This window comes from Caretta caretta, chromosome 4, assembly GCF_965140235.1.
Source record: "Caretta caretta isolate rCarCar2 chromosome 4, rCarCar1.hap1, whole genome shotgun sequence".
Lineage (NCBI taxonomy): Eukaryota > Metazoa > Chordata > Testudines > Cheloniidae > Caretta > Caretta caretta.
Window position 1 is genome coordinate 104,094,550 of NC_134209.1, and position 27,925 is coordinate 104,122,474.

General features: G+C 40.8%; 1 protein-coding gene and 1 pseudogene across 1 annotated transcript in view; one reads left to right on the forward strand and one right to left on the reverse strand.

Annotated features, from left to right (window-relative positions):
* The window catches only part of LOC125635959 (gamma-aminobutyric acid receptor subunit alpha-4), a 267,090-nt gene that overhangs the window by 165,778 nt on the left and 73,387 nt on the right, over window positions 1-27,925 (forward strand). The gene's annotated exons all lie outside the window — the stretch shown is intronic.
* LOC125635964 (histone H2A.J-like) lies at window positions 17,408-17,813 on the reverse strand (annotated as a pseudogene).

Here is a 27,925-nt window from a genome sequence, read left to right on the forward strand (position 1 = left end):
ACTTCAACCAAAAAGAAGGGAAGAATAAAGGAAGGAATTAATAAAATAAACATATGCAGCTGCTAGGATATACTCTATGCAACACCCCAGCACAGAGAGACTACACTATTTTAAAAAGCATGTTTCCCATGCTGAGCTCTCAATTTAATGTTTTTCCAGGTCTTTGTCATAGTCTGGCACAGTGTGCATCATCTTAGTTCCTTTTGCCCCAACAAAGAGTCAGATAACATCTGGCTGCTCCAGGGGTCCATAAGGGCAGAGAAGGGCACAAGAAGTTTTTCCTTTTCTTATGAACAACTGAAAGTAGTTGCTGTCCATACATTCCTCTGAGTGCAGTGACTGTCCCATTCCAGTACATGATGCAAGACATCCCAAAGAGGATGGGAAGGAGCAGGGAGCATGCAGTGTGCACCTCTGCTTGGGGCCATCCAACCCACCTTCTCCTTGCCCCTTTTTGGCTTGCTATCACCACTACCAGGCTGTCCTCACCCGCTTCACACTAGCGAGCCTCAAAGGAGCAAGGAGAAGGTGGGGCTGGAGGAGGATGGCTCCAAGGAGAAATGCTCACTGCGTTCTCTCTGTGGGTGTAGCAATGACCACACTCCCCCATGCACAGCAGGGATTCAACTTCACACCACAACCACCACTGGAGGGCAATGCCTCACTGAGACAATCCAGAAGATTACATTTACATGTGTACGTGTCTGCTGGAGCAGGCTGTAAAAGGACAGCAGCCCAGAATGACAAAGAATAGGGGGAAAGCACCCAATGTTCAAACAGAGTATGGAAGGTGGCAGTTGGTTATGTCTTGGTAATACCATAGGTTTTGGTTTTGTATTTTGGTGGGATATATGCAAGCCCAAATCCTTTTACAAGAGATGCAATGCTTTGTATCCCTGTTGTAACTGAGAGCAGCCGAAGGTTCAGTGGGTCATACAGAAACTCTAGCCATATCCTCTTGGCCATACTCCCTACACTAGCAGAGAGAAGGAGGGTGGAGTAGAACCATGCCACTGAAGAAGCCCCCTATATTCCGGTGATCATCCCATGGCCAGTTGTCTACGTGCCCAGATTCTGCAGAGATGGAGCTGCTGTACCAGGACCTGGGCCCCGCAGCCTTGTCATTATTAGACATAGTTTTTTGCAGGCTTCCAAGTGGAAGTGACTCATCAGGAAATTATTATACCTTTAATTAAAAATTAACTGATTATTTTATTCCATTTTAATTTTCTTGTTCAGTGTTTTCCTTTTTTCACCAAAAAATGAGAAATAAAACTTGATATGACAACCCATTGACTAGCCATTAGAGGAATTAATCAAGTATATTTAGATGTCTGTACATTGTGTAAAGGGGAAAAACCCCAAAAGACATGATTTAAAGCACATTTTGCAAGATTATCTGTATCTAATGTGAGCTATAAGCCATTCTCAAAGGATAATAACTATCACATCAAAATAAAAGAGCTATTAGCTGAAGTAGCACCTTCCAACATTTATTTTTGTGACTTAGTGTTTACTGGGTCAGTAGCACATTTTATTCCCCCATTCTTACAGTAAGAATAGTTTCTTATTTTTTAAAAAAAGACAGTTACGTATCACAAATCTTGCAATTATTTGGCCTCAGAAACTGATAGACAAATTTAATAATTTAGTCTATTAGGCTTTGACAGCACACGTGTAATGTATTTAACATTAAATCTGGGTGTCATTTTTCTCTCTTAGAAAGACTTCTTACAAATTATGGAAAATAATTTTTAAAAAGACTCTGTAAACAGAAAAGTGGAAGAAAAGGCAGAATGGGGAAAAAAATGAAAGGTGATTAACTTTACTGTTATGAGAAGAAACAACATGTCAAAAAGTTCACAGCAAATCATTTTTACAAATACTGCTGGATCTCTATCTGACCCCTGATCAAGCGCTATCTTCATGGAGTAGAAATAAAGTTTCTTTCTAACTTTTTAGGAATTGCCATGCTGAAGTAGAACATTGTTAACCTGCCTGTTGCACACATTTGGGTTCCATTAAACATAAGATGTAAAATCTGATAATGCAAGATCACATTCTCTCAGTCCCGTCCATCTCTCTCTTGCCTTTCTTCTCCAGTTCCCCAGAAATATCTCTGTCTGTGCATCCTTCTCATAATGTGCCCTCCAGTTGTGTCTAACCCCTTAATCTCTCCGATCCTCATATTTCCTCACCTCTGAGGTTTCCCCTTTAACCCCAAATACAACTTCACCCTTGAAAATTTTGACCCCCAAGGGCATTGGGCCATTTTATACCCCTTTCTCCAAATATTTTGCTCATCTCCCTCTCTGCCCCATTCCACCTGTGTCCTCTTCAAAAATAAGGCGAGAGCTGAGTAGCCTGGCTGGGGAGAAGGGTCTCTGCTACCAATTGCTTTCCTCCTTCTTGCTCCCAGCTGCAGCTAGTTCCTGCAGTTGAAGCTGGGCACAATTCCAGGACCCGCTCCTTATCTTCTCCTTTGCTGCTTCTGTTGTCTGAACCACCCACTGCTCTTTATTCCTCTTTCCCTCCCCACCAAATAACCTTTTTAGGGATGGGTTCAGGTGGTTAGAGCTGCCCCTGCTCTCAGGGTGGCTAGTTAGAGTATCGGTGCCCCCCAGGTGGATACAGTGAAACCATTTATGCTAGTATAGCTGGTATATCCTACTGGCTAGATGTGTAAAGAGAACACTTACAATAACGGCTCAGAAACAGAACCGATGCATTCAGTATTTCAGTCACGTTTGTAGCATAGCTACATAGTTTGATACAAGGGTCAATTTGGGCTATCTCTGTTGACAGCTGTGTGAAGTAATCCTTTTTATTATGGTGGCTGCCATCTTGTCTCTGGAATCTCAGCTTTTATTTTTAAAAATTAAGTAACTAGCACTTACAATGACAAATCTAATAATCTCCAAAATGTAAACATAATAGAACTAATACAATAATGCCTGCCTGAGTCTTCAGAGAGTCTTGAATAATTGCTATGGGAGGTGTGAATTGCTCCATTCACCTTGCATGTCATTACATGTAATTTTAGCTCTGAATCCTAGTTATTATAACCTTAATTATTACAATTTAGTTAATATTAACTATTTCACTGCTGAACAAAACACACAAGAAAGATATTAGAAGATTGGTGTACCATACAAATGAAGGCCAAGACTTTAACAAAGAACAAAAAAGAACTGAATATATTCATGGAGGATAGGTCCATCAGTGGTTATTAGCCAGGATGGGCAGGGATGCAAAACCATGGTCTGAAGTGTCTCTTGCCTCTGTTTGCCAGAAGCTGGGAATGAGCAACAAGGAATGGATCACTTGATGATTACCTGTTCTGTTCATTCCCTCTCTAGCACCTAGCACTGGCTACAGTTCAGAAGACAGGATACTGGGCTAGATGGACCATTGGTCTCACCCAGTATGGCCTTTCTTATGCTCGTATGTTCTACAATGAATAGCATCTCATTTTGGTGCCTCAAGTGAGCAGAGCTTGGATAGTGGGTGGAACTTCCAGAATCACTACTTTTTACCCCCAGTTCAAAGCCTTTTTTGATAAGCTTACTTTAAAAGTAAATCTATAATTATAATTGTTGAAGCAAACCTGGCATGAATAATGCTAGCTAGAAATGTGACAAGAATATATAAACCAGAAATTCTTGACATTATTTTCTCAATTTAAAATTGTTTCCAAAGATGTCACAGCCCCATCAAGCTACGGTCATGTGTCTGATGTGGAAATCTTTCACTTAAAAAAACCCTGAAATGTTTCCATGGAGATCGGCCAGAGGTAGCCAAATGACGAACTGCTTCCCTCTGCATTCGCTTTGGTTTCTATGGTTTCCAGACAGAGGGGGAAAATGAAGTTGCTGATTTTTGTAAAATGTAAAAGGTTAATGCAAACCAAAAGACCGAACTGGTGTCACTCTACCAGCAAAAGTAATCTTTGTCTCCTCAGTCAGTGAAGAGATTTGTGTTAGGCATGTTGTACAGTCTTATAGCTTTCCTCACTTATTCTAGGGGAAATAATCAGTTATTTCCTACAAAGCAGTAACACTTCTTCAGAATTACAAATAGGAATCTGAGTTTGGAAATACTAATGTTAATAGTGATTAGCAGCAGCTGGGTAGCTACAATTTTAGCTTCCTGTTGCTCTCTTAAATATTGATGTTGCACAAATCTGAGTTCCATTAAAAATGTGGATGTAAAATCTGGTAATGCAATATCACATTAAACTGAGAGTGACAGTAGAGATCTGAAGGCAGTTACAAGAAAAGCAATATTGCAGCCCTTACTTATAGGACTAACCTTGGTGGTTAGTGAATTTGGGATATAGATTTTTCAATAGTGAGCAGGTGTCATGACCCATAGGTCTCCAATGTGGGTCCATCAGGGAACAGCCATACTCCAGCCCTCCACCTGGCTGCCTGCTGACAACTGCTTACCTAGGACCCACAACTTCAGCCCCAGTTTGAGGCTCTGCCCTTGAGGGCCTATTGGCAGAGTCACAGAGGTGATTGGTCCGTTGGACCTACTTAAGCCAGCAGCAGGAACAGGAAGCTGTGTGAACAACTGGGATCCACCCTGCTGTTAACTGTGGGCCTTGCACTTCCTGCTCCTGGAGCTTGACTTCTGGTGTCTGACTTGTGGTTCCTAACCTCCAGTTTGTCTCTTGCCTCTGACTCCCTGGTATCCTGACCCAGTCTGACTGACTCCTAACTTGTGGTTCTGATCTCCCAGTATCCTGACCCAGCTGACTCTTGATTCCTCTCTCGTGTCTGTGAACTCTGGTTCTGATGTCTGTGACAGCATGGCAATTTTGTTCTCCTTGGGTCTTTGCATGGTGACAAGTGAAATGCAATAGTTAAGTCAACACCTCTAAGATACAGTCTTTCCTCTCCATCCACACAGCTAAAATTCTTGTCCAGGCTCTCAGTATCTCACTTTTCTACTTCTGCAACATACTCTTCTCTGACATTGAAAAATTCCATCTTGTCCCACTTATCCATTCATAGACTCTCTCACATTCTAAGTTCAGAAGGGACCATTATGATCATATAGTCTGACCTCAACATGAATCATAGGACTTCCCCAAACCAATTTATAGAGCAGATCTTACAGAAAAACATTCAATCTTGATTTTAAAATTATCAGTGATGGAGAAGCCACCACAATTCTTGGTAAATTGTTCCAATGGTTAATTACTCTCACTGTTGAAAATGTATGCCTTATTTCCAGTGTGAATTTGTCTAGCTTCAACTTCCAGCCATTGGATTGTATACCTTTCTCTACCAGATCACAGAGCCCATTATTAAATATTTGTTCCCTGTGTAGGTACTCATTAACTGTAATTAAGTCAACACTTAACCTTCTATTTGTTAAAGCTAAATAGATTGAGCTCCTTGAGTCTGTCACTATACTGCATGTTTTCCAATCCTTTAATTGTTCTCATGGCTCTTTTCTGAACCGTCTCCAATGTATCTTGAATTGTGGACTCCAGAACTGGACACAGTATTCCAGCAGCAGTTGAATCAGTGCCAAAAACAGAGGTAAAATAATCACTCTAATTCTCAATATCCCCCTGGTTATGTATCCCAGGGTCATGTTAGCTCTTTTGGTCACAGCATCCCCTTGGGAGCTCTCATTCAGCTGATTATCCACCACAACCCCCAGATCTTTTTCAGAGTTACTACTTCTGAGGGTAGAGTCTCCCATCCTGTAAGCATGGCCTTTGTTCCTAGATATATTCTAGGTAGATACATTCTTTGTTCCTACATATATACATTTACATTTAGACCTATTAAAATACATATTGTTTGCTTGCACCCAGTTGAATGAGTGGTCCAAATTGCTCTGAATCAGTGACCTGTCCCCTTCATTATTTACTGCTCCACCAATTTTTGTGTCTGCAAACTTTGTCAGTGATTATTTTGTTTAAAAAGTTAAATAGCATAGGGCCAAGAACTGTTCCCAGTGGGACCCCACTAAAAACCAGCCTGCTCAGTGACAATTCCCTCTTTATAATTACATTTTGAGACCTATCAGTTAGCCAGTTTTAATACATTTAATCCATGTTAATTTTATATTCTACTTTTTTAATCAAAATGGTTGCAGCACATTTTGATTTAAAAAACTAGAATAATATAAAATTCTAGATAAGTCTATTACATCAACACTATTACTTTTATCATCCAAACTTGTAACCATATAAAAAAAGCAAGTTAATTTGACAGGATCTGTTTTTCATAAACATATGTTGATTTGCATTAATTACATGAAGGAGTGTACCAACCCTGCACTGGAGAGATGAGGATGGACAAACTGCTCTGGGCCCAAGAGACCACACCCCCTCACCCTTGTCGGGCACAGTCCCTGTTGAGGAAGCGTTCAAAAGGGAACAACTCAGCTCAGTCTGGGCTGACTGAAAAGGAGAGCAGTTGAGTGCAGCAGCCTCCTGCCAGGAAACTGATGGAACTCCATGCTGCCAGGGTTGAGCCTCTTAGCTGCATCATGGGAGGCCAGTTGACTGCAGAGACCAAAGGGGATGACTTCTTGTTGCCAGTGGAGGAGTTGCAGGAGACTGAGCAGAGGGAACATTAGAGGGACCCTATGTCCCACACCAGAGACAACGCTGCAGGGACTGGGATGAGGGTAGAAAGTGACCCAGGGAATACATTTGGGGGGCATTGGGACCTGAATCCTGTGTCAGGGTACCTTGTTTTGAAGGGCCGTGGTTGGGTTAGAATGTGATGGATACTCCATCACATTCTACTCCACATTCTAACCTGGGGCCTAGGTTCCCCTACCCTCCTCATTCTTGCCACTGGACGATACTACCCCTGTGCTAGGGGACTAGGGCACATGACTTACAAGAAGAGGGTGAGGAAACTTCGCTTATTTAGTCTGCAGAAGAGAAGGGTGAGGGTGATTTGATAACAGCCTTCAACTACTTGAAGGGGGATTCCAAAGGGGATGGACCTACGCTGTTCTCAGTGGTGGCAGATGACAGAACAAGGAACAATGGTCTCAAGTTGCAGTGGGGGAAGTCTAGGTATGGAAAAACTGTTTCACTAGGAGGGTGGTGAAGCACTGGAATGGGTTACCTAGGGAGGTGGTGGAATCTCCATCCTTAGAGGTTTTTAAGGCCCGGCTTGACAAATCCCTGGCTGGGATGATTTACTTGGGGTTGGTCCTTCTTTGAGCAGGGGGTTGGACTAGATTACCTCTTGAGGTCTCTTCCAACCCTAATATTCTATGATTCTATTGCCACTAGGTGAAGCGGCCCTTGGGTCTCCCACTGTTGGGTGTTATATCCCAGAGCATCACCATTAGGTGGTATTATCAGCCCGGAGCATCCAGCCGGCCCCCTGACACACTCACTTGAAGTTCTTTATTAATCAAGTCCTGTATCAGCTGCTCCATTATCTTGCCCGGGATCGATGTGAGACTGATAGACCTATAATTACTCAGCTCATCCCATTTACCCGTTTTAAAAAAATAGCACGAAATTAGTTTTCTTCCAGTCTTCTGGAACTGCCTCAGTGTTCCAAGACTTTTTGAGAATCAACATTAATGGTGCAGCCAGCTCCTCAGCCAAACCCTTGTCCTGCTGATTTTAAAATGTTTAACTTTAGTAGCACCTGTTTAACATCCTCCAGAGGTACTAGTGGATGGAAAGAGTGTTATTATCACCATTTGATGTGACTATATCATCTTTCCCCCCCAAATACAGAACAGAATACAAATGCAGAACAGGGACATAAAAGGTAAAAATAAAACATTTTACAAATATATTGGAAGCAAGAGAAATACCAATGAAAGAATAAGCCCATTACTGAATGATGAGGGAAAGACAGGCATGTTAGATGTCTTCCAGTCAGCAGAACCTGACAAAATACATCCTAGAATATTTAAGGAACTGGCTGAAGAGATCTCTGAGCCATTAGCGTTTACTTTAGAGAAATTATATAGGACAGGAGAGATAATAGAGGAGTGGAATAGGGCAAATTAAGTACCTATCTATAAAAAGGGGAATAAGGGCAATGTAGAAAATTATAGACCAGAAAGATTAATTTCAGTACTCAGAAAGATAATGGAGCAAATAATCAAACAATCAATTTGTAAACACATAGAAGATAAGGTGATAAGTGACCATCAACATGAATTTGACAAGAACACATCATGTCAAATCAACATAATATCCTTCTTTGATGGGGAAACAAGCATTGTGGATAGTGGGGCAGCAATTGATGTGATATATCTTGACTTTATTAAGGCTTTTCACATTGTCTTCCATGACCTTCTCAGAAGTAAACTAGGGAAATATAACCTAGATGAATCTACTTGAAAGGTGGGTGCACAACTGGTTGGAAAACTATACTCAAAAAGTAGTTATCAATTGTTCACAGTCAAGCTGGAAAGGCATATTGAGTGGGGTCCTGCTGGATTGGTTCTGGGTCTATTCAATATCTTCATAAATGATTTGGATAATGGCATAAAGAGAACATTTACAAAGTCTGTGCATGATGCCAAGCTCGGAGGGGTTGCAAGCACTTTGGAGAGCAGGATTAGAATTCAAAATGATCTTGGCAAACTAGAGAAATGGTCTAAAATAGATAGGATGAAATTCAATATGGACAAATGCAAAGTTCTAAACTTAGGAAGAAATAATCAATTGCACAAATACAAAGTGAGAAATTTCTGCCTAGGAAGGAGTACAGCAGAAAAGGATTTGGGGGTTATAGTGGATCACAAACTAAATATGAGTCAATAATGTAATACTGTTGCAAAAAAAAAAAAAAAAAGCAAACGTCATTCCTGGGGTGTATAAGCAGGAGTGTTGTAAGCAAGCATGAGAAGTAATTCTTCCAATCAGCAATGATAAGGCCTCAACGGGAGTACTCCGTTTCTGGGCACCACACTTTGGGAAAGATCTGGATAAATTGGAGGAAGTCCAGAGGAGAACAAAAATGGATTAAAGGTCTAGAACACGTGACCTGTGAGGAAAGATTTTTGTTCTGGAGAAGAGAAGACTAAGGGCTCCAGGACATAACAGACTTCAAGTATGTAAAAGGTAGTTATAAAGAGGAAGGTGATAAATTGTTCTCCTTATCCGCTGAGGACAGAACAAGAAGTAATGGGCTTAAATTGCAGCAAGGGAGAGTTAGGTTCGACATTAAGGAAAAACTTCTCCACTCTCAGGGTAGTTAAACATTGGAACAAATTACCTAGCAAGGTTGTGGAATTTTCCTCATTGGAGGTTTTTAAGAACAGGTTAGACAAATGCCTGTCAGGGGATATTCTAGATAGTATTTAGTCCTTTCTCAGTGCAGAGTTCTACGATTCTGTTTGAACACTTCTGCCTTTTCTATATTATTATTGATAATTCTACCATTTCCATCTAGTGATGGTCAAATACCCTTGTCCAGATTCTTTTTTTTCCTAACATATTTTTTAAAAACTCATTATTGTCCTTATCTCTGATGACCATACATTTCTCCTTTTGTCCCTTGGTATTCCTTATCAAGTTTCTATAATTCCTAACTTCTGATTTATATTCATTACTATCAACTCCCCCTTTATTCCATTGGTTGTATTTTGTTGGTTTTATTGTTTTACAGCTGCCTTCACTTCCCCTCTCAATTAGGTTGGCTTTTTAACCAGCACAGCCTTCTTCCTTGAGTGTGGCTTTTTGGGCATCTAGTAAGGTTATCTTAATTAACATTCAGATTTGTCTGATTAAATTCTTCCTCTCAGCTGCTTTGGCTCATAGTTGTTTTCAGCTTTGTGAAATTGGCTCTATTAATATATATATATATATATATATATATATATATATATATTATATAGGTATATATATATTGCTGGTTTTGACTTTATTCTGTTTGCACGTTATAAATGTGATCGAGTCATGATCACTTGTACCTAAGTTATCGTTAACTCTTAGTTCTCTGATCAGTTCCTCTTTATCTGTTAGGACAGGGTCTAATACAGAATTCCCCCATGTTGGCTGCAACAGATTTTGAGTTAGGAAATTGTCATCTATTATGTTTAGACATTCCAAAGATGATTTAGTATTGGCAGCATGAGACCTCCAGCATGTGTCACTCAAACTGAAGTGATCATGCGGCTTTTTTTTTCTTATCTGTCGTAGTTACTTGCATACGGGAGGAGTCATCCTGTTCCCTAGTGTGATTTGGATCCCTACAGTGATTCAGAATACTGCTGCAAAGATCATCTTTCGTGGCTCTTTGCTTTGACCACATCAGCTCTCTCTTTGTTTCCCTCACTGGTTCTTCCTTCAACACTGCATCGAAAGCACACGACTTATCTGCACTTCCAAGGCCTTCCAAGTTATGTGTCTTACCCTATTGAGTGAGTGACTGTAAAGTCAGGTGGGTAGGGCACTAACCTAGTTGGTGGGAGACTCAGGCTCCAGTGACTCTCTAATTATTTGTCCAAAGAGGAATAGCTTGAACAGGAGAGATTGTGGGGTTTCAGGAATTAGGGCTTGCAACTGAGCCTGGGACAGCTAGCTCCCCAGTAAGAGAGAGAGGACTCGCAGCTGAATCACTATTGGCTTGCAGCAGAATCACTTGACTGATCAGGCCACCTGATTGGCCGAGGGATCAGCAGACCTGCTCTTAAGACCGGCATCAGCAATGGGACAAAGGTTGCTCAAGGCATTTGCTCGTAATTGTGTTAGTTCCCATTCTCCCCTTATTCCCTGCCCTCCCTCATTCCAGATAACGCGTCTCTGAACCTTGGCTCTTCTTACTTCTGACTTCTTACTCCTGACTTCTTACTTTGGCTCTGACCCTTGTCTATGGCATCTGACCATTGGCTCTGATTCCTGACTTCTCACTCTAGCTCTGGTGCTGACTCTGGACTCCTATTCCTAGCTGCCTAACTACTGCTCTAACTACTAGGCTGGGCTCCTGCTCTAATCACTAGGTCTGATTAACCACATTCCTGTCTCTGATAGAGGGACCCTCACATCAGGGTATCCCATAGCTGAGCAGTTAGTGCATTCTACTGAGAAATGGGAGACCCCTAATTAAATACCTTCTTCCATCCCAGGTAGAGGGGGACATTGAACCTGGTCTTCCACATCCTGGGTGAGTGTTCTAACCATTGGGATAAAAATTACAAGATCACTGCTACTGGTTGGAGTTTAAATGGGACCTAATCTGGTACTGGTCTCTGAGTGTGCCTACTGGATCTAGCCCACTGATGAGATTGGTGGAGGAGTGCCTGTTTGTGGGTTGCTCTGGGGCTTAGGCAGGAGATGGGTGCTTTGACACCGAGTGTGAGACAGTGTCCAGAGACAGAAACTTATGAGTCTAGAGAACTTTTACAGTGGAAATGTAGATGCTGAGCGAGTTTAGATACCTTCAGAGTTCGGCAGCAGCTGAGTGGGAATTTTGTGGATCACAGAGGAGCATAAAAATAGGACTTAAGTATCTTTGTGGGTCCAAGATGATGGGACCAATCTGTATATTAGGCTTTTTCATAGTATTATTGCCCAAAAGCTTTCCCTCTGTGTCCCAGGACCTATCGCCCTCTCCCATCCCAAATATTTTATTTAACTGTCTATTTCGCTCCTGAATTCACCAAAACTTCATCAAATCCTCTTCAAATTGCATCTAACATTTACTTCCAGTGTCAGCTGTACAACTTAACTCCAAGATCTCTTATCTATCGCCTTTCCTAGGTATATGCATTTAGTTAAATCTCCTCTCTAAAATAGTATGTGAAAGAAAAGGGAGATTTTCAAAAGTGACTAAGAAGCACAAGTCCTGTTAAAAGTCAATAATATTTGTGCTCTGAATTATTGTAAGCACTTTTGAAAATCTCACCCATCTTCCCAGTCACCCTTCTGGCCAGTCATTTCCCCCCATAATTTAGCCATCGTACTACTTTTCACTTCTGTGGTCCATATCTACTGAAGGCAATTGTGTGATATATTGATATAACCCGTGTTGTTTACTTGCACTTGTAGGTATAGGGCCTGATTTAGCTGTCACTTACAGCAGGGTAAACTCGGAGAGAGTGCTGTGGATTTACATGAGTATAAAACCAGTTTCAATAAGATGAAGGTCAAACCCATAGATTTTAATCACCGGTGAAGCATTTTATGACTATTCTGTATGTATGAAACTGCCAAACAAATATTTTCAGACTCCTGCTCTCCCCGTAATGAAAATTCATGGAAGTTGAAAATTAATGAGTCAGAACTCATTGGTATGAGATTGAAATGAGGTCCTAACAATGCAAATATAGTAAGCTATAGGAAGTAACGATAATATTACTACAGTACATTACACAATTTTCACTGATACATAGGGGTGGCAGAAGTGAAGAGAGCAGAAATTATCAAATTAATCTCTGTTTCCAAAATAAACAAGTAGAAGACAGATCTTATCATATGAGGATGTGCTTCCTTGGGAATATAGTATCAAAGCAGGGGACAGTGAGAGGAAAGATGGGCTTCAAAACAGCCTTGGACCCAGACTAAAATACCAACACAAAATGAATCTTTCAGAGAAATATGACACTTGTACCAAATATCTTGCCTGTGCGCTTGTGTATCTTATCTACAGTAATATATAACAAAATTCTACTAAGCTCTGATTCACTTATATTTCTCCCTGCCTCCTGATTACATTGATTTATTGTACAAAAGACTATCTTAATTTCTAACTACCATTGTAACATGAGATATTTATGCCCTAAATTACTTTGGTTTATATAATTTACATGTCCTACATGCCCCTTTTATATCATTTTCTCATAGAACCTCAGGTATACATTATGCATACAATTGCTTGCTTCATTGGGTAAAGTAGGGAGTAAACATCATTACAGATGTAAAATAGCTATTAATATTATTTATTCTTTGGGTTTGGGTTATTACAAACTTACCTTTGTCTTTACTTAAAATAATTTTCATAACCATGGTGCTTGGAGAATATATTAGCTGTTTGTTTAATTATATAACGTGTCAAGCTAGTTAAGGAAACTTCTGGAGGGTCTCTGCTTTCTGTCAATGAGACAGGCGCCACAGCATCAAGGGAGATTACACTTGGTGTTTTTTCAGTGTCTCTGACATGCAGTCTTGAAACTTCTGTTTTCCATTAACATTCTATACTCTGTTCTTATGCTATGTTTTGAAAGATGTATACAAGTGTTTGTTATTGTGAATGTACAGAACATTTGATAGGAGCTTTTAATTACAAGTTGTAAAAGCTATAAGTGGTACACTGTATAAAAGAACATAAAGAGAAGTAATCCTTATTATGTGGAATCAGAAGCAGTAAATTAATTTATAAAAGTGGGCCTTTTACTCTCTCCCATTTGCAAGGAAAAATCTCTTGGTTTGAAACTCACAAAAAAGATTCTACGAAAAAATTGTTATTGAAAATTTTCTTTTATAGACACTCTAAAGCCTTCAGTCTTCAGCTCTTAAGTAAATAACTTATAGTTGGGAAATGCTTTGTAGAAGGCCTTTGTTGTTCTAATCAATGTTTCCACTTAAAGGTGAAAACCTCCTTAAATGCCTAAAATGGCATAGGTTTCTTTTGAAAGTGTATATTTACAAATATTTTGCATCTAAATATAAGCCTCATGTAACAATTTCCTGATGCCTTTGTTATATGAATAGTCAGATGTTTCATATAGAAAGGTCACTTAACTGGTTGCTAATAACTAGTTAGTAATGTATGAGCCCATTTGAGGAACAACAAATAACTAATTAATTCTCCAACTGATATTAATCTGACAATGATTAAGCAACTTTTTACCAAACTGAAAGATTAAAAGAACCTCTCCAAAGATTGAGAAGAGATAATGCCTTCTTTGGTTGTTTAAATTTAAGGGACTCTTTTTAAGAATTATTTGTTAGACTATTTTGAGAGACTAAAGACCTTTACATAGGAAATATGAGTGTATGTATTTATTTGAAATGGAATTTCAACTTTTATTAAACCCTGATGGAACTAAAGTGATAGCTCAGAAAATGGACTAAATAAAAGTAAAACCTCTACCCTTTGAAGATGCACTGAGAATTTCCTGCCAAGAGACAAAGCCAGTTGCAACTCTCTTGTATATGCATTAGCAGATCACATATTCATGAGATGGAGCTGTTACCAGGATCATCTCATGAAGGTGCTGAGCCAATAAAAGGGTGACAGCAGCTGATATTAAAATCCAGCTATACCCAAAAGAAGTGTCTTCCTCCTCCAGTGAAACAAGGAAAGAAACAGCCTATCAAGCTCTCTGAACAGAGCAAGAAAGCAGTAACACTCTGTTTCCATCCTTCAGCTTGGCAGCACTTTCATTTCAACTCATCCTGTTCATCTCAGCTCAGGAAGAAAAAAGAAGCAGCAACCTTCCAGCATAGCGTTGTTCTTCAAAATGCATCAGTGAGTTGGAGTTTACAAAAGCACTGCCAAGGAATTAGGTTTAAATTTTAATTTTAGTGATTTTAATGGGACATTGAAGTGTTATTATAAGTTAATATCTAACAGCTTCTCCTGTTAAATACCAGATTGTTTAGACTATGGATTCTGTAATGGGATATACAAGCCCTTGAAGAGTAAAGGGAGCCAGAAGATCCCTGTCTGGGGAATTGGAATAATCAAAGGTTCAGGAAATGGCTTGGTCCTGGAGGAGAGGAAGCATTCCCTGGGGAATTATGAGTTGGATGTGGAGTAACTTGCAGGACACCCTTCCTTTAAGGGCTGGGATCAGGAGCCCTTTAATTTAGGGTGGGGCAGGGCTCCCCTCTTCCAGCCAATTGTGGGGTGAGCGCTGGAGGAGGGCGGTATATAGGCAACCCTCTCCCTCAGAATGCTAAAAGAGAAGGAAGTCAGGGCTAGAGCTTCTGGCAGAAAGGGCTGGTGGCTTTGGATGGAGCAAACTGAGACAATGGAAGAGCTTTGTGTGTGGCAGAAGAACCAGGGCTGAGTGTGAATGTCTGTTATTATGGACCTTATTTTGGGGACTATCTGTGCAATGCCTGAACTTCTTTGCTGTTAACCAGTCCTGCAGGGCGGGGGTGGTGGGGGATGCTGTTAGTCATGAGAGAGGCTGTGGAGTGCTTAAGGGGCACACAAGAAGGGAATAACAGGGTCAGGGGCCTGCAAAGTTGTGCATCCCCTCATGGGAAGGGGATGCACAGAGTAGCTACCATGGTATGCTTTCCCAGGGAGTAGCCAACAGCTACATTTGGTAAACAGAAAAACAACGGGGTTTAAATTGGATTGAAAATTTTTAAAACTACTTGTTGAGTGGCTTCTTTTAAGCAATTAAAAGATTTTCTTAAACTTTGTTATCCATGAAAATAAATAGGATTCATCTCTCATTTTAAAAAAATCCCTTTCCTATCTACAAGCTGTCATACTTTTCTATGATACATGGAAACAGAACTCACTACTGATTTTGGTAATTATATACTTAGGTTTTAACTCACTTAGGGAAGAGTGTCTCCACCAGGTCAGACCCAATCTCAAAGATATAATCTCTGTTGCAAACTCTCCAGAGAGAAATGTAGAGAAAAGATTAGAATTGAAGTAACAATAGTTTGCAGACTGTTGTTTGTCTCAGTTTTCTTTTCTCAATAAGAAAATAGTCATAGTTAATAACTGACTCTCTTGCCAGCCTCTAATGGTGGTGTTCCCTATGGTATGAAAAGAACTCCATGTGACTAAAATAGTGGGAGTTATATTCCTGAATTGTCTTTGAGAGAGAGAGAATTACAAAGGTCTGGCTTGCCATTTTTTGTTGCTCTAGTTCGTAAATTGTTAGTAATTTGGGGGATAAAATTACTTGGTGTTTAACCACTTAAAACACCCCTTTCTGCCCCACACTGTCTTCCAGTAACTGTCTCTTTGAACTACAAAGGAAAAATAGATTTGTGAAGCTGTCACCTCATAGTTCTCATCAAGGGAGGCATTTATGGCCATGCAGAGGAGCAAAAATTGTTGCCTACAAACCCAACAGATCCTTTGCATCTATTGGCAAAGGAGAACACAAAATGCCGGCTATCCTTGGGTCTGACTTTTCCTTCTATGCTGCTCTTTGTCCCCATAAGCAATCCTTTACTGTTTCATTAGCAATAAGTGATGCTGCAAGAAGGCAGATTTGTAACAGAAGCTTAAACAAACACGGGGAGAGGCCAGGTTAACCTGCTGAGGCTCTGTCCTTTATCTCTTACAGCCAGTCTAAGGCTTGTAATCCTGAACTTCTGGTTCATAATTGTGTGAGTTACAGGCACCATTTGATCTGCCCCTCTCTGCTGTTTAAAGACAGAGCTGATTAGGCTCAATGGAATCTTTTGTTAGTTAAGTGATCACTAGAACTGAAATCACTGATAACCAGGTCTAAGTGCTAAGCCTTATACCTGCTGCCCAACAGCGTTTCTGAGAAAGAGACTGCCCAGCCTGCACTAGCAGTGAGGTTCCCTCACTAGCTACTGAAATCACTAAGAGCTGAAAGGAAAGGAGGACTTGTGGCACCTTAGAGACTAACCAATTTATTTGAGCATGAGCTTTCCTGAGCTACAGCTCAAATCACTGAGAGCTGGACGGAACCTCAAGATACTCCACCTGGCAGAAGGGTTACACATAGAAACCCCTTAAGATCAGTAGTTTTTGAAGGATGAATAGGAAGTGTGGGACACAGCACAAAGGTACCTTAAAATATTACTAGTGATAACAATACTGAAAGAGGGTATTCCTTGATGAGCTGTTGTATTTGAATAGTTCCTTCACAATGTGCTGGCTAAACACCTTGTTGGTGTTTCCCAGAAGCAAACACATTAGAAATTCAGGTATAGAACCAATACTTATAACTTCAGATACAAAAATGATACATGCATACAAATAGCATAATCCATTTTCAGCGAATCATAACTTTTGCACAGACATCTTACATGCCATAATTTGTACAAGATTTATTGCAATTATATAACAGTGGTAGCAACAATGTTCTACAGGTTATATTTTATTAGATAATGTCACACTGGCATATACATCTGGAAGAGATGAGGACGTCCAGGAACCAGAGTTCCTTCAAAGCTCTTCAGCTGAGCCTTCCCCTATAGCAAACAACAAAAAACCCAATTGCTGGTAGATGGAAGAAAGAGTGAGGCATGAGCAAGCTATATCTCACACATACCCGGCAGAATTCTTGGTCATGCTCTTATGCCTTGGGAATAGGTGCTATGTTACACCTAGATAGAGAGATCCAGTGTGAGAGATACTTCTTTGGCTTTCTGTGTTTGGGAAAACATAGCACTAACTACAAGAAGATAGCATTACCAGAACTGAAGCTCTGTGCCAACAATGCTCTATTTATTTATTTTTTTAAAATTATTTTAAGCACAGATTCGGATCTTTCGTTTCCTCTAGGTCACTTTTACTTGCTCTTGGCTTTATGACTTTCAGTTTTCTTAGGCAGCAGCACAGCCTGGATGTTGGGCCAAACACCCCTTTGAGCAATAGTGACTTTCTCCAGTAGCTTGTTGAGCTCCTCATCAGTATGGACGGCGAGCTGCAGATGGCGGAGGATGATCCTGGTTTTTTTGTTATCCCGACCAGCATTGCCAGCCAACTCGAGAATCTCAGCAGTCAGATATTCTAAGATGGCAGTCATATAAACAGGGGCTCCAGCTCCAACTTGCTCAGCATAATTACCCTTCCAGAGAAGCCAATGAACACATGTCCCACTGTGAACTGCAAGTCAGCCCTAGATGAACAAGACTTTGCCTTAGCCCACACTTTGCTGCCTTGTATCCCTTGGCCCAACATTGCAACGCTTCTTCACCACAGCCACCACCGTTCACAGAAATAGAAACAAACAGAAAAAGCATCTGAAAACAGAGTCAAATTCTGCTGTCCAATATACCTATGCAGCCCCATTGGACTCAGTAGGGTTGCATGAGAGAAGAAGAGCCGTGTCCATGTAATATTTCTATCCTTTTCTAAATAGCATGTATTCATTTAAAAAAACCTCTCAAATAATTCAGGATTCCTCTCTCTAACCATCCACAGATGAGAGAACAAAAACATAAGTACTTAAAGCTTGATATGACCTTTTCAAATCAGAGAAAAACTAGGAATTGTGCAAGAAGCCATGCTAGCGATGCAAATGCTGAAGGAGCTGTTTGTCAAGAATTTAACAGCTGCTGCTCATGAGCCATAGCCTTGATGTATTGGATTAGCCTTTTTAGTCAGAGTGGCTATACTTTTTGATATTTCATTAAGTCTGAAGCAGGTACAAAAGTGCTTATTGTCACCAGAACAGAGAGAAAAACAGGACTTGAATATATTCCCTTTGTGAATATAAGAGGGAATAGTTTGACTCGGAGCTGCATCACTAGTAGATTTAAAATACTAAAATGCCAGCTGTAGAAAAGAGAGCATTGCCAGCTGTGGAGGGCACATGAGAAAGGCTCCCTCCTTTGGGCTTCCTAAGGTGCTATGGACCTAAAGTGTGTGTCTAATCCTGTAGACAATACAGTATAGTTCCTTATATTTTCTTTATCTGAGGAACAGTATAATTAAATCTGACCTTATAGTGTCTATGCACAAGGGGGCAGAGTTAAGGCTACAAATGCAACCCTGGGTTTCTTAATTTTTCTGCTTAATCATGAAGCCTGAATGTTCTATGGGTTTGTATGATATGCATATAAGAGACCTGCTTTTACTGTTGGTCAGGCCCAACACAGCCAATGGACAGCCAGGTATTTTCTCAGTGGGCTGATAGCAACTTCAGCCACTGCCTCAGGTTGCTGCATTCAGGTTGAAAGAGTGCTGCACAGCAGAGTCATCTGCTGGCTGCATTCAATGTCTCCAGCTGCAATCTTGTGCCAATGCCGGCTGATTCTGCCCTCATAGGGTAGCCCTGCTGATATAGCATAAGGAGGGTAGGATGGAGGCATGGCCCTGCCTCTTCTTCTAGGAACCACCTTCTAAATCCATGGCAGTGCACCTAGTCTGGAGGGGAAGTGAGTGAGGTGCCGATAAACCCTCTCTTCTTCTGCCAGTTTTCTCAGCACAACATCCCCTGTCAAGCCAGCAGAAGTCTGTCTGCTGTAGACTGCCTGCTTCTCCCTGTTCAGCCCCCCCACACCACATCAGCAATTCCTGTCTGACAACCCAGGCCCACTTCAAGAGAGTCAGTAAAAAACAGAGTCAGCTCTCGTTTAATTCAACCAGAGGGATCAACTTGATGGTGTGTACAAAGGTAAAAGAGAATGATGTGGAACTCTAATCTTAACTGACTTTTTTCTCTTTCTTTTTACTGGCAACTTTTTTATATCTTCAGCTATTAACTCAGCTCTGCAATGTAGCGCTCTCCTACTTCCTAATTTTGCCGTTGGAATGAGGAACAGAGAGGGGAAGAGCAGATATGAACAATGCCAGTCACATCACTTGAAGTACCAGTGGAAGGTAACTTGATACCAGGGTGATGGATACAGTATAAGAACTCAAATACAACAGAATAGAATAGCAAAGGAAATATTTGCAGTGAGAAAAAAGCCTAAACCTAGGAGAAATAATTTGTAAAGTAAGGGCAATAACTGGAGTTGGAAAATATCTAATTGTTTTGTATTGCACAGTTCACTGTTCAGTGACATCTGGTTTGGCAGGCTGCCTTTGGCTATTGTTGCTCCTTTTGACCTTAGTGGTAGTCAGCATGTGGGATCCTGCGAGTTGCTCGCATTAGGAGGAGAAACTGATGATGGAGGCAGGTATTTCTTTGATTCAATACTGTTTGTTTACAAAAAATGTATAAATGACCACAGCAGGAATCGAACAAGAGCATTTCTGTGCCTACCGTTTCAAGCCTCTTTCAGACAGTACTTGGCCCAAACTGTTTGCTCTCTCTTGGATTCTTCTCAGAGCCGTGCTCACAGTGTTTGTTGTGTTAGGTCTTGGCTTTCTTTTGGCTTCTGTGGTGTTTCTTGCTGCTTCTCTCACACTGCTCCAATCCAATCAATCTCCCACTCCTGAGTTTATCAGATCACAGAACATTCATGGGCTGCATGGCCTAACTCCTACTCCAGCCTTGCACGTGGCTTTGTTTTGGGCAAAGGCCTCTCCTGTTTCCATTATCTGTTTCATTGCTCTAGCACTCTTCATGAATGAAAGGTGGCTGTTACACGAGGAGCTTCAAAGAGGTTATGCATTAGGTTAAACAATAACTTTTCCCATGGCCTGTATTTGGAACCCTTCTCATATTAACATCAGTACACATACTAACTGAGGGTTAATGCTAAATGATTAATGATAAACCTCAGTTATGGGGACTGGATGTGTGAAAGTCCTGGCAATGGAAAATAGAGCCTTTCTTCAGATCGCTGGTTATTGTACTATTGATATTTGGTGATCCGTGTGAAAATAACTGGTGGTTTTAGGTGAATATCTATAGATTTTAGTCATCTTAGATTGTAAACTCTTCTGATCAGGGACCATGTCTCCCTCTATGTTTATACAGTGCCCAGCACCATAAAATCCCCAATTGTGGGACCTCTGGAAGCTACCGTAATAGATGCCATTAAATAATTAGTCATCTTTTAGATTATAAAACTACCATTTGTCACCCTATTTATTGACTCTTTTTTTGATACTTGTTACTACATTATCTGAGCACCTCACACATTAATGATTTCCTCCTTATTACATGCTGTGAGATAGAGAAGATTATCCCCTTTGTGGTATTCTGGGAAATGTAGTCTAGGAGTGGGTGGCCATTCTGTTCTTGAATTTTTTTCAATCTTTATCAGTGAAGGATTATGGGTAATTCCCTTCTATAAAATGAACTGAGCTGAACTGCCAGGGTGGTCTTTACCACATGAGGCTCAGGCACTGTTGCAAGGGATGTCTGAGAACCATATTCTCTGGGGAGAATACCACAGGCCTCAGGTCAGGATTGACACACACTTCCCTGATACAAAAATTCAAGCCTCTGGACTTTGCTGTATTACAAGAGAATGTTTCCTGAATGGACATCCATGGCAAGCAGCAGTTTCAACTTTCACTGATCACATAGAATCAACTGCAACACGAGCAAAAATGTAGTATCTTTGAGACAATCAATACAAAAAAAATCACATAGCAGCTATTTGAAGGCATGGATGTTGATAGAAAATTCAGATTCATGTGACCTTCCTTACATATGAATGAGGAAAAATCTTCATAGCTGTCAGGTGTCTTCCATCCTTGCTTACTCACTCGGTGTCTATGATTCTTGCAAAATGTGGCATAAAGAGCTGGAAACAACTTTCCTAGAGGCCTCTCCCAAAAATCCTATATCCACAGAGCTTGTGGTAGACATAAGCAGTTGCTTAAGGTCCTGAGCAGCCCCCAATTGTAGTGTTGTGTATGGGGTACCCCACAAATATCCCCACTTGGGGGCCCCCAATGGGCTAGCACTGCTTCTGTATATCCATTTTCAAGGTGTCTCTCTACTGCCATGGTGGCACGGGAGGACAATCGCAATGAATTTGTCCCAGCCTCCATCACAGCAACACTAGGGACTGGAGAAGTAGTCAGGATAGGAAGATTAACATGAACTAAAGAGTTCTTTCTTGGGACTTAGCCGGTATTGGGAAATGGGTCTGTAAAGTGCACCTACCTTCTCTCTGGCTTTTGGCCTGCTACTCTAGCCCTATGAATTGTCACTCCTTTTTTCCACCAGGTTTCCTGTTCCTCCTCCACCCACTCCAACCTAAAATGGCTGCTATAGGTCTCCTGCAGCTGTAGGTCCCTTGTGCTGTGTGTGATGTACCACTGAGCATGGAATTCCATCGTATACACAGTGTGTGGGCAAGGAGAGGAGTAGGGACCAGTGAATTTGGAGTCTACCCTGAGCCTGGCTGCAATGCCTCTGCAACAGTGTAAGTAGGAGGAAGTAATCAGAGACAAGGTTTCCCTGCATCAGAGCCACTTCAAGGTGCCAAAGGCTACTGCATAAGAACACAAGAATGGCCATGCTGGGTACACTAATGGTCCCTCTAGTATCTTGTCTTCTGACAGCGGCCAGTGCCAGGTTCTTCAGAAGGAATGAAAATAACAGGGCAATTATCGAGTGGTCCATCCCTTGCCATCCAGTCCCCATTTCTGGCACTCAGAGGTTTAGGGACACCCAGAGCATGGGGTTGTGCCCCTGGTCATCTTGGCTAATAGCCATTGATGGACCTATTCTCCATGAACTTATCTAATTATTTTTTTAACCCAGTTATATTTTTAGCTTCACAACATCCCCTGGCAACAATTTCCATAGGTTTTCTGTGTGTTGTGTGAAGAACTGTCCTTTGTTTGTTTTAAACCTGCTGCCTATTTGTTTCATTGGGTGACCTTTGGTTCTTATGTTATGTGAAGGGGTAAATAACACTTGCCTGTTCACTTTCTCCAGACCAGTCATGATTTTATAGACCTCGATCATATCCCCCTTTAGTCATTTCTTTTCCCAGCTGAACAGTCCCAGTCTTTTTAATTTCTCCTCATGTGGAAGCTGTTCCATATCCCCTAATCATTTTTGTTGCCCTTTTCTGTACCTTTTCCAATTAGAATATCTTTTATGAGATGGGGTGACCATAACTGCATGTGGGCATGGATTTATACAGTGGCATTATGATATTTTCTGTTGTATTATCTCTCCCTTTCCTAATGGTTACTAACACTGTTAGCTTTTTTGACTGCCACTGCATGTTGAGAAGATGTTTTCAGAGAACCATCCATGATGCCTTCAAGATCTTTCTTGAGTGGTAACAGCTAATTTAGACCCCATCATTTTTTATGTATAGTTGGGATTATTTTTTTCTCCAATGTGCATTACTTTGCACTTATCAACAATTAATTTCGTGTGCCAATTCGGCTTCCCAGTCTCAGTTTAGTGAGATGCCTTTGTATCTTTTCAGTAAGCTTTGGGCTTCTCTCTCGAGTAATTTTGTATTGTCTGCAAACTTTGCCACCTTGCTGTTCAACCCCTTTTCCAAATCATTTATGAAAATATTTATCTTTACAGGTCCCAGTACAGATTCTTGGGGGACCCCCGCTATTCACCTCTGTCAGTTTATTCCTATCCTTTGTTTCCTATCTTTTAACCAGTTACTGATCCATGAGAGGACATTTCCTTTTATCCCATGACTCCTTACTTTGCTTAAGAGCCTTTGCTGTGGGACCATGTCAATGGCTTTCTGAAAATCCAAGTACACTATATCCACTGGATCTCACTTATCCACATGTTTTTTGACCCCCTCGCAGGGAATTCTAATAGATTGGTGAAACATGATTTCCCTTTAAAAATGGCTTGACTCTTCCCCAACATATGTTCATCTATGCATCTGATTCTGTCTTTGCTATTGTTTCCACCAATTTACCTGGTACTGAAGTTAGGCTTACTGGCCTGTAACTGCCAGGATCACCTCTGGAGCTTTTTTTTAAAAAAAATCAGAGTTACATTAGCTATTCTCTAGTCTGCCTGGCATAGGCAGACAAGGCTCAGTATTCCAGTTCCACTTAAGGGAGCTAAAACCAAAGGCTGGTAGTAAGCTGATGGTGGAGTGGGGGAGGACAGCTTGAGATGGATAAACAAGTAGGGGAGGATGCACAGGGGCAGAATAACTTCACTTGTGATTCCCAAAGGGAGGGGAGTTGGAAAGGAGCATGGGTGACCCTTCTCCTTGTAGCTCCTGAAAGGTCTGAAATGAATAGAGGAATGGCAGTGGTGGAACTAACTCCTAATATGTCTGCAGTGAGGGAGAAATGGAATAGCTGACACTGGGAGACTTGTTTGCCTCCCACACTCCCATGATTGCCTCATAGGGGAATATGAGGAAAAGAAGTGAGGGATCCTACCTGTGGTGGTCTTTTGCTTTGTTTTTTTCCTGCACTTTCTTTGTACGTTATTAAATCGGTATCCATTTCCAGTGCCAACACTTCAGAAAAGATGTTGAGAAATTGGAATGTTCAGTAAAGATCTGCAAAACATGCCTTATAGTGAGACAACAGAAGTCCAATCTATTTAGTTTATCCAAGATAAGGTTAAAACATGACTTGATCAGTCTACAACTACCGACGCAGGGAAGAGAATTCTGATCATAGATGGCTCTTAAATCTAGCAGATTTAGTTATCTCTACTTTTTCCCCTAAGGTTTGAATCTGAAGAGAGATAAATTCAGACTAGAAATAAGGTGAATATTTTTAACAGTGAGGATAATTTACAATTGGAATAATTTACCTAGGTCTGTGGTAGATCATCCATGACTTGAAGTCTTTTAATCAACACTGAATATCTTTCTAAAAGAGATACACTCGCTCAAACTGAAATTATGGGCTTGATGCCGTAATTATTTAGTGAGTCTTTATGGCATAGATTATAGAGCAGGTCAGACTAGATTAACCTAGTGGACCTTCTGGCCTTAAAAAACTACAAAGAGAGTTGGGTGGGTAGTTGACTGTCTGGGCATAAAAGCAATATCCCTTGTTTGTTTTTCAGGAGCACAATTTACCATAGTAATATATTTGCAAAGATTCAGCAATCCATATTCTAAAGTTCTAAAAGTTCACACTGACTGATAGGGATTATAATCCCTAAGCGTATGACTACAACACGGAGTGGTCTGAGGGGAGAATAATCAAGCCCATTATATAATATTTCAAGGTTTAGTTTAAAATTGCTTTTGGCAGTAGCAGACCTAATCAGTCACAGCTGCACCTGTTGCCAAAGTGTCAATTACAATAAGCAACAAACAGACAAAATCTTAAATCTTATGCTCTTATTTTTTTAAAAAAAATCATAAAAGCCATACAAGGTTTAGCAAGATTGAACAGAAAAAAAATCAATGTCTGTGTCTATGAATTCAAACTGCCTTTAAGGGTAAGACAAAAGAGCCACTGAGTGTGATTTATGAAGTAAATAACTCATCTCACTGGGATCCCAATTTCAAATTCTGGCTGTTGGCAAATTGTGTGTGATAAGTGTATTACCTATACTCAATATCCATGGTAATTAATCTCTTTGTATAATATTCAGCTATTATAATAGGTGATAAAGTTTCACCTGAACAAGATTCATGCTAAAACTATTTTATTTCTGTTGTCCCTCTTACCTTCTCTAATTTGATTTTCAACTCAAAGAAAGTTTGAATATTTACCTTTTTGTTTTCACAACACACCGGTGCGAAGTATTACAGGCCTTCCATGCTCTCTAACCAGTAGATATTTTTTTTGAGAATACTCTCTCATATTTAGGCAATACATGAGAGAGAAGTTTTGCAGTAAACAAGTGCCACAACCTGTTCCAGCAATTGTCCCAAAAGAACTTACGAGCATATCTACAGGTTAACACTCCAGTTCATTGTTACTTCCTCAGCATGTGCTAATGTGAGGTGATGTGCAAGATCATGCACAATAATCTCAGGCCAGCCAAGAAATACAGCCACCAAATATAGCATCAAATTCTGCCAGTAGGATTGCATGCGTATAACTCTGTTTCTTAGATATGAGTGGTAGGTATTTTAGTAATTTCAAATTGAATGTGTCTGCCAGAAAGCTGCTGTTGTACGTTTCCAAACATCCGATGGCAAAGTAAGAGAAATCCCCTGTGTATTCTTTCTGATTACAAGGATTAGCGGTATGTCTCCTTTCCTTTATCTCACAAAGTCACACATCATTGATGTGTGTTGTATGGACTAGCAAATCATCACACAGCCTCCGAGGAACTGTGCTTTGTAACTGACTCTTAAAGCAATATGTGTGCTGTGCTCTTTGCCATCAGTGTCTTTCCTGAGTGAACACCAGCTTTAGCTCATAAGAAAGGGCTAGTTCTGTAAATTTAGGACAGTTTGCTGATACTTTTTTTTGGACGACAAGTTCTTCCCAGAATGACAGCAAGCTTACAAAAGAACATGAGAAAATATTTGTTTTCCTAATACTTCCTGGTGATAGGGTACAAATTGTCTACTATATAAACAGATATTCAGCAGGGAAAAAAACGTATTGTGTCAAGTCCTGGCATCATCACAGTTTTTACTCAAGCAAATTCCAAATTCCAAAGGCGTGTCTGCCTGAGCAAAAGATGAGGAAAGACCTCTGGTCATTCAGCACATGCCCCAGGACCCTGTGTGTGCTCCGAGACTGGTCATAGTAGTAAGCACTATACCTGGTTTGTAAGTTAGTCAATTAAACTGTCAATGAGTCCTAATGTGATGGGGGTAGAATAAACATTAGCAATGAATTACAGAAGCCTGCATATCTAAAAGCAGAGGTAGCTGAATTCATTATGATCTTTCAGTCAAGACAATTAACATGACAAAGCAATGTTAATAAGGCCAGCGGGCAAAGATTGATGATACTTCACCTGGATGGGGTGTGTACAAAGGTGGCCTGGAAGACCCACTTGTGATGATCTTCCTTCAAAGGAATGACGGGGATAAGAAGATGCACAGGTGTAGAAAAATGTAACATTATAAAACTGTAAAAATACAGCTTTTTATCCTGAATGAATTTGAGGCCCCCCAGCTGGTGAGGAGTTCTCTAGAATGATAAAAAGCCATGAGAGCGAAGAGAGAAGCCCAGACTATAAAGAGAAACGTGAAACATTGTGTCGGGGCTGCCAATGTTGCTTCACTGGTGAAGGCATGATGCAGCACGCAGTCATGCTCGCAGGACATGGCCTTGTTGCATCAAAGAAAGCAATAGGTTCAAAGGGTAGAGTCAACCCCTGCTTCTGAGCCAGAGCCTACCAAAGGGTTGTCATCCAAGGCATGCTGGTCCCCCTACAGGGCCTGGTCCCTCAAGTCCAGCACCAGTTCACTCAGAGTGGGAACAGCCACCTAATAGCAAGCTGAAGTTGTCACCTCATTCACACTGAGATCCAATGAAGCAGCCACATTCTCTTCTATCTTCCTGTTGCCAATGGTAACACGTTTCTGTCTTGTCTCTGCTTGGCTCCCAGCCTTTGCCTGGTGACACCGTTGCCTGTGGGGCTGATTTTTCCTGCCACCCTTGCAGGTGGGAAAAGCAGGAGATTATTCAGTCACGTGGTCCTGTAAATCTCACTTGTAGAGGCTGGTCGAGAGTGGGTTAGTCTCTGACCAGACATTCCACCCCCTGGCCCCATTCCAGGGAATTACAATGAAATGCACTTGCCCAAATGTTCATGGAAAGCAAACACAAACGGCATGTGAACCTGGCTGAAGCAAATCCATTTTAAAATTTGAACAAATATTTGTGGAAGGGAAAAAAACCCAAGTATTGACACAGTGCTGATCACACATTGAAGTTCCCAAACTTTAGGTCAGCTGAAGCTGGAAAAAAGGCATTCAGGAAACATCTACTGCCTGGGAAAAGAGAGAATCCAGGAGAAGACATGAATCTAGTTAAGGGCTTGGAGGACATGAATCACCTGCACAGTCAGACATGCAACAGAAAGAGCAGACGTAGCCCCAGCAACACCTTCTAATGAACTTGTAATGGAGTCAGGGTTTATAAGCAGCCTTTTAAACAATCGTTATCCCCTTGAGGAATTTGTAAAAGCGCACAGGTGCAAATTACAAATTTCAATTAAACCTGAATGCACGCTTACCATAGAATATCAAGGTTGGAAGGGACCTCAGGAGGTCATCTAGTCCAACCCCCTGCTCAAAGCAGGACCAATCCCCAATTTTTGCCCCAGATCCCTAAATGGCCCCCTCAAGGATTGAACTCACAACCACTGAGCTATCCCTCCCCCCATTTTTATCCCAAAATGGCTAAAAACCAGTTACTACCTAATACAAGAAATTGACTGAAAATAGGGCAAGTTAAGAATGGAACTTGTCATGCTATAACCAAAACATCAATCCTTTTCATTCATTTTAGTTCTGTCTGGATTAACATATGATAAAAATATTACTGAATACCTTTCTGCT